Source organism: Sturnus vulgaris, chromosome 14, assembly GCF_052056855.1.
Source record: "Sturnus vulgaris isolate bStuVul1 chromosome 14, bStuVul1.hap1, whole genome shotgun sequence".
Lineage (NCBI taxonomy): Eukaryota > Metazoa > Chordata > Aves > Passeriformes > Sturnidae > Sturnus > Sturnus vulgaris.
Window position 1 is genome coordinate 20232518 of NC_142256.1, and position 12275 is coordinate 20244792.

At 37.1% G+C, this 12275-nt stretch overlaps 1 long non-coding RNA gene across 1 annotated transcript in view; it reads left to right on the top strand.

The window, feature by feature from the left end:
* Positions 1–562: 562 nt before the first annotated feature.
* The window catches only part of LOC148222198 (uncharacterized), a 29914-nt gene continuing 18201 nt past the window's right edge, over positions 563–12275 (top strand). Inside the window, exon 1 of the long non-coding RNA XR_015806929.1 lies at positions 563–787. This is a non-coding gene — a long non-coding RNA (uncharacterized LOC148222198). The remainder of the gene's footprint in view (positions 788–12275) is intronic.

The following is a 12275-nucleotide window of genomic DNA, read 5'->3' on the forward strand; positions in this document are numbered from 1 at the left end:
AAAGGCATCTTATCTGGAAACAGATCAAAACTTGGAACAAGTGTTCAGAGTGATCTCAGTCACTCACTGAAATTGGAAATCCCTAAATTCATACGTTTGTAGCAAACAGGAAACTTTAAAAAAAAATGGAATTTGAAGAACTGTCGAGATTCCTTTAGAGCTGCTGCAGAGTGAGTGCACAGTGCAAGAAGCATTAAAGCAAAATCCCATGCACCACAATGTAAGAGTAAAATAAACATCATATTTCGGCATCTAACATCGTTCTTTGTGAGACTCTCAGGTCACTGCCTTGGCCGTTGTCCTAGGGTGATGTTACGGTGTTTGTATCTCGTGTGTAATCGTGTGTTCTGATTATGTTTGGTATTATGTCCTGTGCTTCCAGGACTGACTCTGAAAGTGAAGCTTTGTTTTGTCTTGTTATCAGCCGGCTCACCTCCCCCATGGTCTATGTTTAGGAGAGGTTTTAGCTCTGCTTCCTTGCTTGCCTGCTTGCTTGCCTGCTTGCTCGCTTCTGCCTCTTTTTCTTTCCTTCGCTTTGCCCTTGCTTTTGCTTATTAGTTAGTTCAGCTAGGCAGTCCAACCTTTTCCCTGGACTGTTTTCTTTTCCACCCCGTCCCCTCCCTCTCCTGGATACCATCTGAACCTGTTCTGGACGGGGACCTGGGAAACCCCAAGAAACACCGGGAGTCTACACTCTGTCACCTGCAGCAGTCATTCCCCAGCGCCGGAGACTGATAACTGAGCGACCACTCGCCGGAGAGACTGAGTTTGTCATCCCTTCAGAACGGTAAAAGAGTTTTTTTGTCAGCTGGTGTTGTTTTTTTTTTTTTTCCCTGTGCTGGGGAGTGTCTTGCTTGTTAAATAAACAGGTTTTTTCTCCCACTCTTCTCTGAGGAAATTCTTCCTGAACCCGGTGGTGGAGGGGGGAGGAGTCGTGGGGTTTGCTGTCTGGGGGCTCCTTCTGGAGGTTTTCCCCCAAATTTGCCCAAAACCAGGACAGCCATTCTTTACTTTTCACTGCCAAAGATGAACAGACAGACAGGGAGACAGATAAAAGCAAATAAATCAAATATTTCTGAAAATGGAAAATGCTACAGTTTTGGGCACAACTTTAAAATCCCTTTCCATTTAAAAGTTGTGCCAAATATCTGTCACTGGAGTGCATTGGAGGGTGAATGGTGACAGGTGAATTACATATGCACTCCCCATGTTTGTTGTCATGGATTATCTTTTTCTGTAATGGCACTAATAAGCCATTTTGGGTCGTTTGTGTTCAGGGAGCTAGGTAACATATTTTTTGATTTACAGAGGCATGGTAATGTGTTCTGCTACAGTGTACTAAGGACCCAGATACAGCAAGGAAAGCATCCTGCTGACCAAAAAAAAAGATCAGTAGTTGTTCAGCCAGCTATGGATGAAGAATGATCAATCACTAGAGGAGGATAAGGATTTGGAGATTGCATTGCACTACAGCAAATTAGGTTTTTAACCATTAGTGAAAACTTCCTGTTTAGCATTGCCAAAGGTGGTTTGGTTTTTTTTCCTTTTGAAATCAATAAAATGCTGGTTGTCTTTTTTAGTACCTTAAGTAAGCTTGTTTTAAGGTATTTGTTAATAATAAACACTTAGAATTCCTATAGAGATTTTGCAGATTTTTAACATCTTGATTTATCCCTTTGACAACTTGTGCAGGGAGAATCAGTAGGGAGAAATCAGGGAGAAAGTGAAAAAATCCTGTTCTCCTAGGACATGCATGACTGACAGCAGAAGAGATTTATAAAAATTCAACTGAAAGGGGCCTGTGGGTGACCCAGAAATAGATCAACCATCAGTTAGCTCATCCAGCTATATGGGCACTGTATTCACCCCAGGCCAGGGCTCCAAAATACCTCAGCAGACCAAGATAATGAGAGTTTAAACAGATTTAGGTTTTGAACATCCATGGAGAGTCTATTAAGGCTTATTTCTGAATTCCTTCTTTTCCTTCCTCTGGTGGCTTTGCCCTTTCCACCTGTCCATCCCATTAGAAGGACTTGAACAGAACTATAATCTAAGCTGTTTATCTGTAGCTCATTGCACTTCAAGTGAACAACCAGTCTCCATGAAGAGGAAAATCTGTTTACAAAAGTATAAAGCTAGCATAGTCTACAGATGTACATTATAGCTTTTTTGTCCTCATAGCATGAATTACACAGTCAAATCTCAGCTTATCCTCTCTACAACACCCTCCAAAATGGGGAAACAAATGGCTTTCCTCTTGCTACCCAGTTGGTCACTGAAAGCACTTTCACCTACTCGCTTCTGCTAACCTGAAGTGTTCTCTTAGGTGTGGTTATCATGACCATAATTCTCTTCAAAACAAATTAAATCTCATTTCTAGCTAATTCCTGGCCTAAACAACCAGTCTTCAGAAAGTAAAGCCTCCATGAACAGAACCCTAATCCTTTCCTGCATGAAACAACCTGTGAGGTTTCGTTTCCCTGGGCACAGGCCTGTCTGGGAAGACACTCCAGCAGTCATGGGGTTAATAGGATGGGTTGACACGCTGAGCATCACTGAGTGGCTGCAGCCAGACAGGGACCACTGATTCGTGCCACAGCCACTCTCTGTATACAGGAAAGAAGACAGAAAAGAGGTGAAAAACTTTCACTTTGCTCAATGATTGATGTTAAAAAATCCTAAGTTAAAAGAATCACTTATCAGATACATGGGTTTTCTCTTAAATTTTCTGATAAATACCAATGCACATTTCATTTAAATAGAACAAGTTTCTATAAAAAATGTGTGTGATACCAAGAAAGAGTGCATGATAGCTTCTCATCTGGGACAGCCAGTAATTTGTTCCTAAACCCATTTAGGGACGCACACTAATGAGCTGAAATGCAGCTGGTTAAATCCACAGGATCAAGTGATCTTTCCCTACAGTAGAATTCCGAGCTAGTTTACACTGATTCTATGCAGGGGATATCAGAATCAGATGTTCATCTCCATATAGAAGTTACCTCTTAAGCAATAATATACTGTTAAAAATAAGAGTATAAATTGCCTAATAAATTGAGAAATAAGATAAGCTATCAATATTTAAGAAAATAGGTACAAGAAGAATCCAAACCAAACCTGCTTATCCTTGCAATGATTCTTTTTCATAAAGTTGACTCATAGAATATCCTGAGCTGGAAAGGGACTGCAGCCATCAGCCCTGCACAGAACACCCCCAAGAATCTCACCTTGTGCCTGCTTGGGTAGCTGGACCTAAAATGTTTGGGGCTACTATAAATTTCCATTAAACATCAATAATAATGTTAGAAGAGAAAGAGGGACAAAAATTATGGGCATGGCAATCTAAATTTTAAAATTTACTTATTAGAAAATGCAGATTCAATGAAGACTGCAGGCTGCTTCATCACTTAAAAAAAAAAAAAAAAAAAAAAAAGAGAGAAAACATAACAAAGTAACAAAGTGGCTGGGAAGCTTAATTGTACCAGCTCTGTTGTTTTTCTAGTTCAGTACATCTACTAGATATCATGTTGTATCAGTGGAGTACAAAACTATAAGGCAAGTAAGATTTTAAAAAAGCTACTTTTGAGTATGAGAAGAAGAAAGTTTTATGTCTTTAGGTACAAGCTCTTTACTTACATCAACAATATATCAAGTTCCAATTATCTCTGTTTGCTTTCCGGAAAATTAAACATTTGGTGTCTTGTTGTTCTTGCTGTTGTTTTGTAATGAATTGCACACATCCAAATGTTACTTAAATATGCAGGAGAGCTCTGCTCCCCTAAGAGTTAATTTTCTGTCTGTGAAAACCTGCTGCTATTTAAGCAAGTACCAGCTCTTAATCAAACTTCAATTGTAATGGCTAGCAGGGGTATGAGAACAAATTCACTGCAAAGTTCATCAACACACCAGTGTTTCTAACAAATAAATACCTTAATACTGAAACAGTGCAATATGTATCTCCATAAATTAAAAAGATTAAATGACATATCAATAACTTTGTAATTAATCATTTTTTGCTCTTCAACATGAACAGTTAAGTGATGAAAATTGATTGGGAGGGTCTCAATAAGCGCCAATGAAACTGAATGGAGAGACTCTCCCATATTTTAGGATTGTCTTGGTAATAAATATAGAAGAATAAGGATCTGGATAGATTTTTGTCTTGGTTTTCTTTTCTGTTGTTTTTTTTTGTTTGTTTGGGTTTTCACAGACCACACAACTCAGCCTGCAAACCAGGAAACCTTCCAAAGACCTGTCTCTGATCCACCTGATTCTGTTCCCTTCTTTACCCATGGCTTTCTCTTCTCTCTGCCTTCTGCTTCTCAGGTGTCATTTTTTACATAAGTATTTCTTCCCTCAGCAGGATAAGATTGGGTTCTCTTTCTGGTCTAGAGGAAATCTGCCTTTTGTTTCTTCCATGACATGGGAAATGAGACCAACAATGTAGGAATGATAAGGGTTTGGGGGGGGGGGGTTAATGGGGATGATAGAGGGGGGGTTTTGCTTGGTTTTGGTTTGTTTGTGGGGGCTTTTTGAAAGGTTCTTTTTAAAAGATAATTGGATTTAATTGTCTCACTGCCCTCATCCACAGGAAATCTCTTTTCTCACCCGGCACTGTTCTCATCTCCTCACAGTATTAACACTAAAATCCCTGCACAATCAGAAATAAGAGAAAGTCCCAGATCGTATCTTCCAAGGCATTAGTCACAGGAGCTGAAAACAACAGAACTCAGATTATCTCATACTAGTTCAGTGTGTGATTGACACAGTTCAAGTGTCTCTTCAAGTAAAGCAAATCAGGAGACTTCTAAAATAAAAGTGGAGTAGGACACAAAGATCTTTACAGGCACTACACCCTAATCTTAATTATTTTAATTAATATTTTATGGGTTGCAAATACAAGGGATTTTATGCTTTGCCACTTTTGTGTAATCAAATTTCTTTCACTATTAGTTGATTAATCTCTGTTTTCTCTTTTAAATGATTGCATTTGTTCAGTTTAGCTCAAAATGACACATTGTAAGAATTACCTACTGAAAAAGCTAATCCTTGTTGATAATTAACTGTAATGACTTCTAAAGGGCAAAGAAACAGCAAGTGCAGGGGAAAAAAAGGTTATTTTTTCCCCTCCTCAGATCTTATCTTTCAAAGATATACTGCACTAACCCCAAACATTGCTGGCTCATTTGTTAAATCACAGGTGATTTGTTGTCAATTTGAGACTTAAAATATTGAACATTTTATCACTTGTGTCATCTGAATTCCTGAAATTATGAAACTTTATTTACATTTTCCAATTTAAATTTTCTAAATTTACTGATTGCTGCTCTGTCTAACAAATCAATTTGACAGATCTTTCAGTGCACACAAAAAATAATATCCATAGATACATATATTGTATATACATATATCCTCAAACTTTCTTCCACTTTACCTTGAACTAAATGCAAACAGGACTGTGGAGTAGGAGGGAGAAAAAAAAAATTAATGCAACATTGCTATTATTTCACACCTCTCTGTTAATTTTCCAGGTATTATGTGAGACTCTCTCCCCCAGGTTGAAAGATTCTCTGTGAAATAAGGAGAGTTTCTTCAGAAAGAGAAGTACTAAATACATCATCGGGATGGAGGAAGAAAAACTGGGATTCCACAGTAAAAAGGGTACAGAGATGACTGGTATTTCTTCCTCCAGTCCTTGGGAAACTGTGAAACCAAGAGTAAAAGGCTGCTATAGACAAAGTGCTTGCTCTTGGTTGTTGCAGTTTAACCACACCACATCCTCATAACAATAAATGAGGAATCTTTTGAAAAATGGAGGAACAACAGATAAGGGGTAAGACATTCTTCATCTATTTGATGGATATACAGAGAGGAAAAAAGGAGGAGGGAAATAAAGATCACTGCTATGTGAGATCAGAAGAAAAATAACTGCAAAGAACAGTAAAAGAGGCTTGTTTGAAGCTCTCAGATCTCCTATCAGTAAGTTTTTAAAACTGAAAGGAAGTCTCTCTTTATTCTCCTCCCTCCCTTCTGGATCAAAATGAGGGTCCTTTGAACAAGAAGTAAAACAGAACTCATACACATAGAAGTGTAACAAAGTGATAAAGGAGCTGGGGCCAGAATGAAAGCATGAAGGGGATCAGAGGATAAAGGAAGAGTAATTTGAAAAGTATCAGGGGAAAAATAAAAAAAACCAAAGATGATCAAGTTTAATAATGGATAAAGTTTAATGTTAAAAACAGACCTTTTGTGTCTATTCCTAGAATGGTTGCTGCTTAAAATATCAAGGAACATATTTAGTCCGGATTCTGCTGTCATTAATATTCTCAGTAATAAAAAAAACTTCCAGCATTCCTGCACTCAGAGAGAAAATAGTTGTTTTCAGAAGATTTTAACACATATTCAGTGCCTTTTGGTACTTTCATCTCAGTGTGCAACCATATGCTTCTTTCTGGTACCGTGATAAACATCTGCATAATTGGCTTACCTTTAAGTGAAATACTCAACATATTTTAATGCAACTATATGTGTAAACAGTTCCTGACTGAAAGTCAATAAAAATAAATGGAACAGTTCCTATCATGTCTTCCTTTTCTCAATATTTTTCATTTAATTAACAAAGTTAATATTTTAAGGCATTATTATGCATCTTGACAAATTATTTTTGGGTTTGTTTTGTTGGGTATTTTTTCACATTTCCAGATATAGATATTTCCACACTATTTCACTACAGAAGACAGCTGTGCTAATCAAATAAGAGATGAGAAAGGGAGCTACTCAAAATTTGTTTTCTAATAGAGAATGACACCTATGAGAAAAGGAGAAAGAAAACATACAGATACCCAGAAAACAAAAAGATCACTTAAGGAAAGTGATATGTGCTGAGGATGGGGGAAAATGAAAAATCAGGGGTCTTTCTGTTGTTCATCTAGCTTAATGGGGAGGGAAATCCTAAACTCTAACATAAACCCCAAAACATAAACCCTAACATAAACCCTTTCCTCTCTCAAATATCTCAGTCAGGGCAGAAAAGTCACCCATTTTACCCTTTTTTTTTCCCCAAAAATTCCAGTCTGCATTGTTAACTTTTGCTCATTCAAGTTTCTGCAAAAGATTCACATCCTTTGTGATTGTCTCCTTTTATACAGAAATCTTATTTCTCCCTAAAAGAATACATTAATTTCAGATACTTTTGAACTTCTGAAGGAAAATTGCATTTAAATGCAGCAGGGGGTAGCCTGACCAGTTCAGTTCTACTGGTTCAGCACAACAAACAGGGTTAGATAACTAATATCTGGTATCTCGTGCCAGAAAAATGAGGTAATTTTTAGTGTTGTCCTGGTTTCAACTGGAATAAAATTAATTTTCTTCCTAGTATTTGGTACAGTGCTGTGTTATAGATTCAGGATGAGAATAATGTTGAAAACACTATGTTTAGTTGTTGATAGGCAGGTCTTGCTCTCAATCAAGAACTTTTGAGTTCCCCTGCTCTGGCAGGGAGCAGGTGCACCAAAAACAGGTGGAATCATGGACAGGACAACTGGCTTGGACTGGCCAAAGGGATATTCCACACGACGGCACACAAATGTCTAGTCTATAAACTGGGCAGGGACAGGCTGGGCTTTGGTCAGTGGATGCTGAGCAGCTGTGCATCACTTGCCTTTCTTAGGCTTTACTTCTTTTCTGTCTCTTTTTTATTGTCTCCCTTTTCATCACAATATTTTTTGTTTTGTTTTGTTTTGTTTCAGCTGTTAACCTGTTCTTATCTCAACCCAAGGACTTTACCTATTTTCCCAATTCTCCTCCACATTTCCCAAGGATTGCAGGAGCTGCTGTGTGGCACTGAGTGGTCACCTGGGTTTAAACTATGGCAGCTGCCAATGCTCACAGCCAAGGAACATCTAAATATACAACAGCAACATGGAGGGGAGGAAAGATGACTGTGTCATAAAAACCATTAATTTTACATTGCCTATATAAATAGCTTTGCAGGAAGCTTTCCTAATGAAGTCTCAACTTATACTTGAAATTCAATTATACCTCGGGTGATTTGACAACAGGAAATGAATACATTTAACTCTTCAGACATTTGGTGTTCAAGATCACTAAATCGGTTTTTCCTTCTGTAGAAGAACAAAGTGACAGGGTAGAATTACACTAAGCATATTAGTGAATCATGAATTATTTTAGTAGTTGATAAAATTCTTTTCAAATATGTAAACAGTATTGCATAAAATTAGACAACCATTTAGAAATTTGGTTTCACTATTTCTTAAATGACGTGTTCTCTCCTGATATATGATATGCCTTTTAAGAAAATGATGTAAGTAGAAGACAAAATCTTTTGTATTATTTTGGCTGTTGGTTTCTGGCTTTGGTGAGGGTTTTGTTCTTCTAAACTGAGATTAACAAATAGCAAGACAAACACTTTGGTGTTTCTCATGGTGAATATTACAGAAAGGTACTTAAATTCTAGCTAAGATGTGTTAAGAATGAAACCTGAATGGTTACTATTTCACCAAATAGTTTAAAGTAACATGAAAAGGACAAAATATTTTTTAAATAATTAGGGAAGGAAACTGAGGTAGTACAGGTACCACAGGACTTCATGAACATTTGCTCCAGACACATTGTGCCTTAAAGAGCAGATGCTGTAAGAATTGAGAATTGAGAATTAAAAGCCTCAAATATTCGTGTTTCAGTGAGTTTTATTCGTATTACAGAAAGCTTTTATCCAATCTTTCAGCTTTATGCAATCAATAGGTAGCAAGAAATCCCTCAAAAAATATTCCATTTTAAATTCTTTAGCCATTCAGACTTCTAGCAGTGTATAGAAAGTTTCTGTCTTGGATCATATGGATTCTCAGAGCCTCTGCCCTACCCCCTCAACACCAAAATTGAACTTTCAGAGTGCTCTGAAATGATTTATCTTTACTCACAACAATTATCACTTCTACACTAATTTCTATCAGGAACCTACTTTAGAAGTCATCAGGGCCTCCAGAACTAGATAGCAAATATGTCCAGCTTTGGTGTGATTTTTTGTCCTGAATGTGTCTTGTTAGAGGGCATTTGGGTCTAGTGGAAAAAAGGGATTTTTCTTGTTTTCACTCATGAAAAAAAATATATTTCGTGCAATGTTTTAAAAAGAAGTTTTATTTCACAAATCTCTGATTTTAATGTAGAAAGAGTATCCTATTTCAAATAATCAACTATGCTCAAATGGAATAAACAAGGAGATCATGTAAAAGGGAAAAATATTTCTTCTTTTTAACAGCCACTGAATCTCTTGCAGTAAGATTTTTTATTTAGTTTGACACTATATTGCCATCTGTAGGATAGCACTTAAATATAGCTTCCAAAAATTAAGCTGTGATTATTTTCTTTATAGCGCTTCCTTGCAATTTGCAGACAACAGAAAAAAAGTGGTGTTGTTCTATGATTCAGTGCAAATAACTGATGGCTATCTCATCATTCCAGCACAGCCACTGCACAAACAACTGCCCAGGTCTGCTTAGGTAATCACTAGTAGATAAAGATAATTCCATTTGTTGGGACCAGAGGAGACAGCACACACACCACCACAATCCCCAGAGGTCTTTGAAGTAATGACTACATAATGCAATATTATAATGAAATATTATATGCTCAAAAATAAATAGAGTATCTTTTGCTTGGCTCTCAAACAGTTTTTATCTTTTGAGCTAGTTGCACTACATGCTCCACCTGAAGGACCTGCTGGATTATCTTGAAAACATGATTGAGACTAATCCTCATGTGGTGTTTTCTTCCCTCTTGACTTTATTCTCCACCTAGTGCAGAATGCATTAATAAATTATACCTGGTACTGAAGCCTGATGATGAATAATCAAAATTAAAGCCATTCTTTTCATGTTTCCTCCTGTAGACTTCTTCGTTGTTCATCTTTCGGGTTTTTGCTTTGCCTTAGGGTTTTCAGCTTTTTAGTTATTCTGACTGGGTTATCCTGTGAATTTCTGACTTTCCCATTTTACCAGGTATCATTCATTTTTCTTTGCAGTCAGATTTGCCTAGATAGGCAATTGTTCACAGTCCAGACATGCTGTTCCTTGAGTGCTTGCGTCCCAATTCAATTTCTGTGCGTCAATAATGGAAGCATAGCACAGGAAGCAGAAATTATATACAGTTGCTTTACACTCTTATTGTAGTAATGCTAGCTGAATCCGTAAAACTCTGTTGTAAATTCCAGTCTTTCTCGGTAGCTTTCTTTATGCCTTTCTTCCTATTTCCATTTAAAAAAAAACCCAAAAAAGTTGTGTTGCTCAAAATCTTGTTGTGAAGCAAAAGAAGATATTGCAGCAAGCAGAGAGTAACACATTGGGCCAGTCTCTTTGCACAACCACCTCTACCCACTTTCAATACATTTGGTTCTGCATATTGCTTGAAAAGGAATAAAAAGCTGCATGTGGCACTAAATTTAACCTAGCAGGCATTTTTATGTCTCTATAGTAAGAACCCAGATTTCTCTGTGTTCAGAGAGAGGGAAGTCAGGAAAAGAAAAAAAAAAAGTGGGAAACCAAGGTTTATGGAAACTAGAAGGAGCTTCTGCTTGTTTCACTGCAGAAATGGAATAATTTGCAGCAGGTCTTTATTATTTTCTATTTATGACCCTGAAGTTCACTTTTTTTTGCATTTTGCTCTTGCTGGTCCAGCTCCACAGGTTTTAACCTGTAGAAATACAAGCCTGAGAAGGCACTAGGAAGAGCAATATCCTGGCGGTGCCAGGTAATATGACACTAGTAATTGCACCAGAGAATCTGTCCTAGGAAGCCAAATTTTTAGTAGAACAAACACTTTAAGGAATAACACAACAAAAACTGAAAAGATCCATGATTCTTATCCTGCTAAAGTTACAAAGCAAGCCTGAGATTGGTCAGGCAAAATTATGGAGTTATCTCCCAGCATTAATGGTTTTGTTTCTTGCCTTGAAGTCTGACAGATACAATTTTAGCTCTGTAAGCAGATGTCTTGTTCTGTGCATTCAGGTATATTGCCAGTAATATAAAGATCCTCAGCAAGTGATTCATCAGAATTCCAAAATACATGAGTTCACCTGAGAGATTCAGATGGCAACTTTTAAATGAAAGTAAACAGGCAAAAACCCACTACTTTTATACAATATTAGAGGTGAGTGTTGTTCAATAACTACTTTATAATTAAAGATTTAGTAATGGATGCTAAGAACCTTCCCTGATGATGGCTGGTCCATGTCCAGCCAAATTTTCTAGTTATTCCATGACTGAATGTGACTCAGCAAAGAAGAAATGTCTGCATGTCCACAATGGTGAACCAATTTTTTGGGTTTATCCTACAGTTCATGCAAGAGCTCAGCTGATTTTTCAAAATGTGTAAAAGGCAATTATATGGGAGGAGATGCTATAGAGCTCCCACTGACCTACTTCTTTTTTCCAGCAACATTCAGAAATATTTAGAGGGATATCTTTCCCTTCCTGCTGAACAAGAAAGATATTACCTCTCCTTACCAGGTCTTGTTTTACTGAATTCATAGCAGCTTTCAATGAAAGAATTATTACATGAATGCAGGTGTTTAACGGATACATAATTCCTATCCACATTAACATACTTTCAGCACTCCCACTTGTGAAACCACCCCAAACTCACACTGAGAAATGTGCTGCCTGTAGTACTTGTTCCATCATCCCATCATTCCCTAACTCTGAGGTAGACTAAATTAAATTATAAAATATTAAATTATTACAATTACCATACATAATTTTAAGCAGACAGTATGGAAGAAGAGTTTATATAAGTTAAAATGGTCAATAATCCCATGAAGAAAAATATTTAAGTTTCTCTCTAGCAGTTGAGAAAAATTCACAGCATTTTTGTGCTTCTCTCTCTGATGTCAAGTAAATGAACATATTGCCAGGCTCCCACAAACAGGTATTGTCAGGTTTGCATGGTTTTGTTATTTCAAAACCAATTGCCTCAAACAAGGCAAAGTGAAGATTACTCATACTCCTGCCTCCTGCTGAGCCTGATGCTTTAAGAGAGGCTTTTAGTTTTATGTAACACAAAAAAAGTGCCAACATATTCTGAAGAATAGAAAATACATTTTTCCTCACATTCTTATGCAGTAAGTCATGGAGTTAACTGAATGCTTCTCATGAAACTTTCCAAAACAAAGGCAAGTTTAGACCAAACAGATGAAAGTTCAGAAAATCAAAAGAGACTAAAAATAGAGTATTTGGAGAGTAAGATCTTAGAAACTGAGC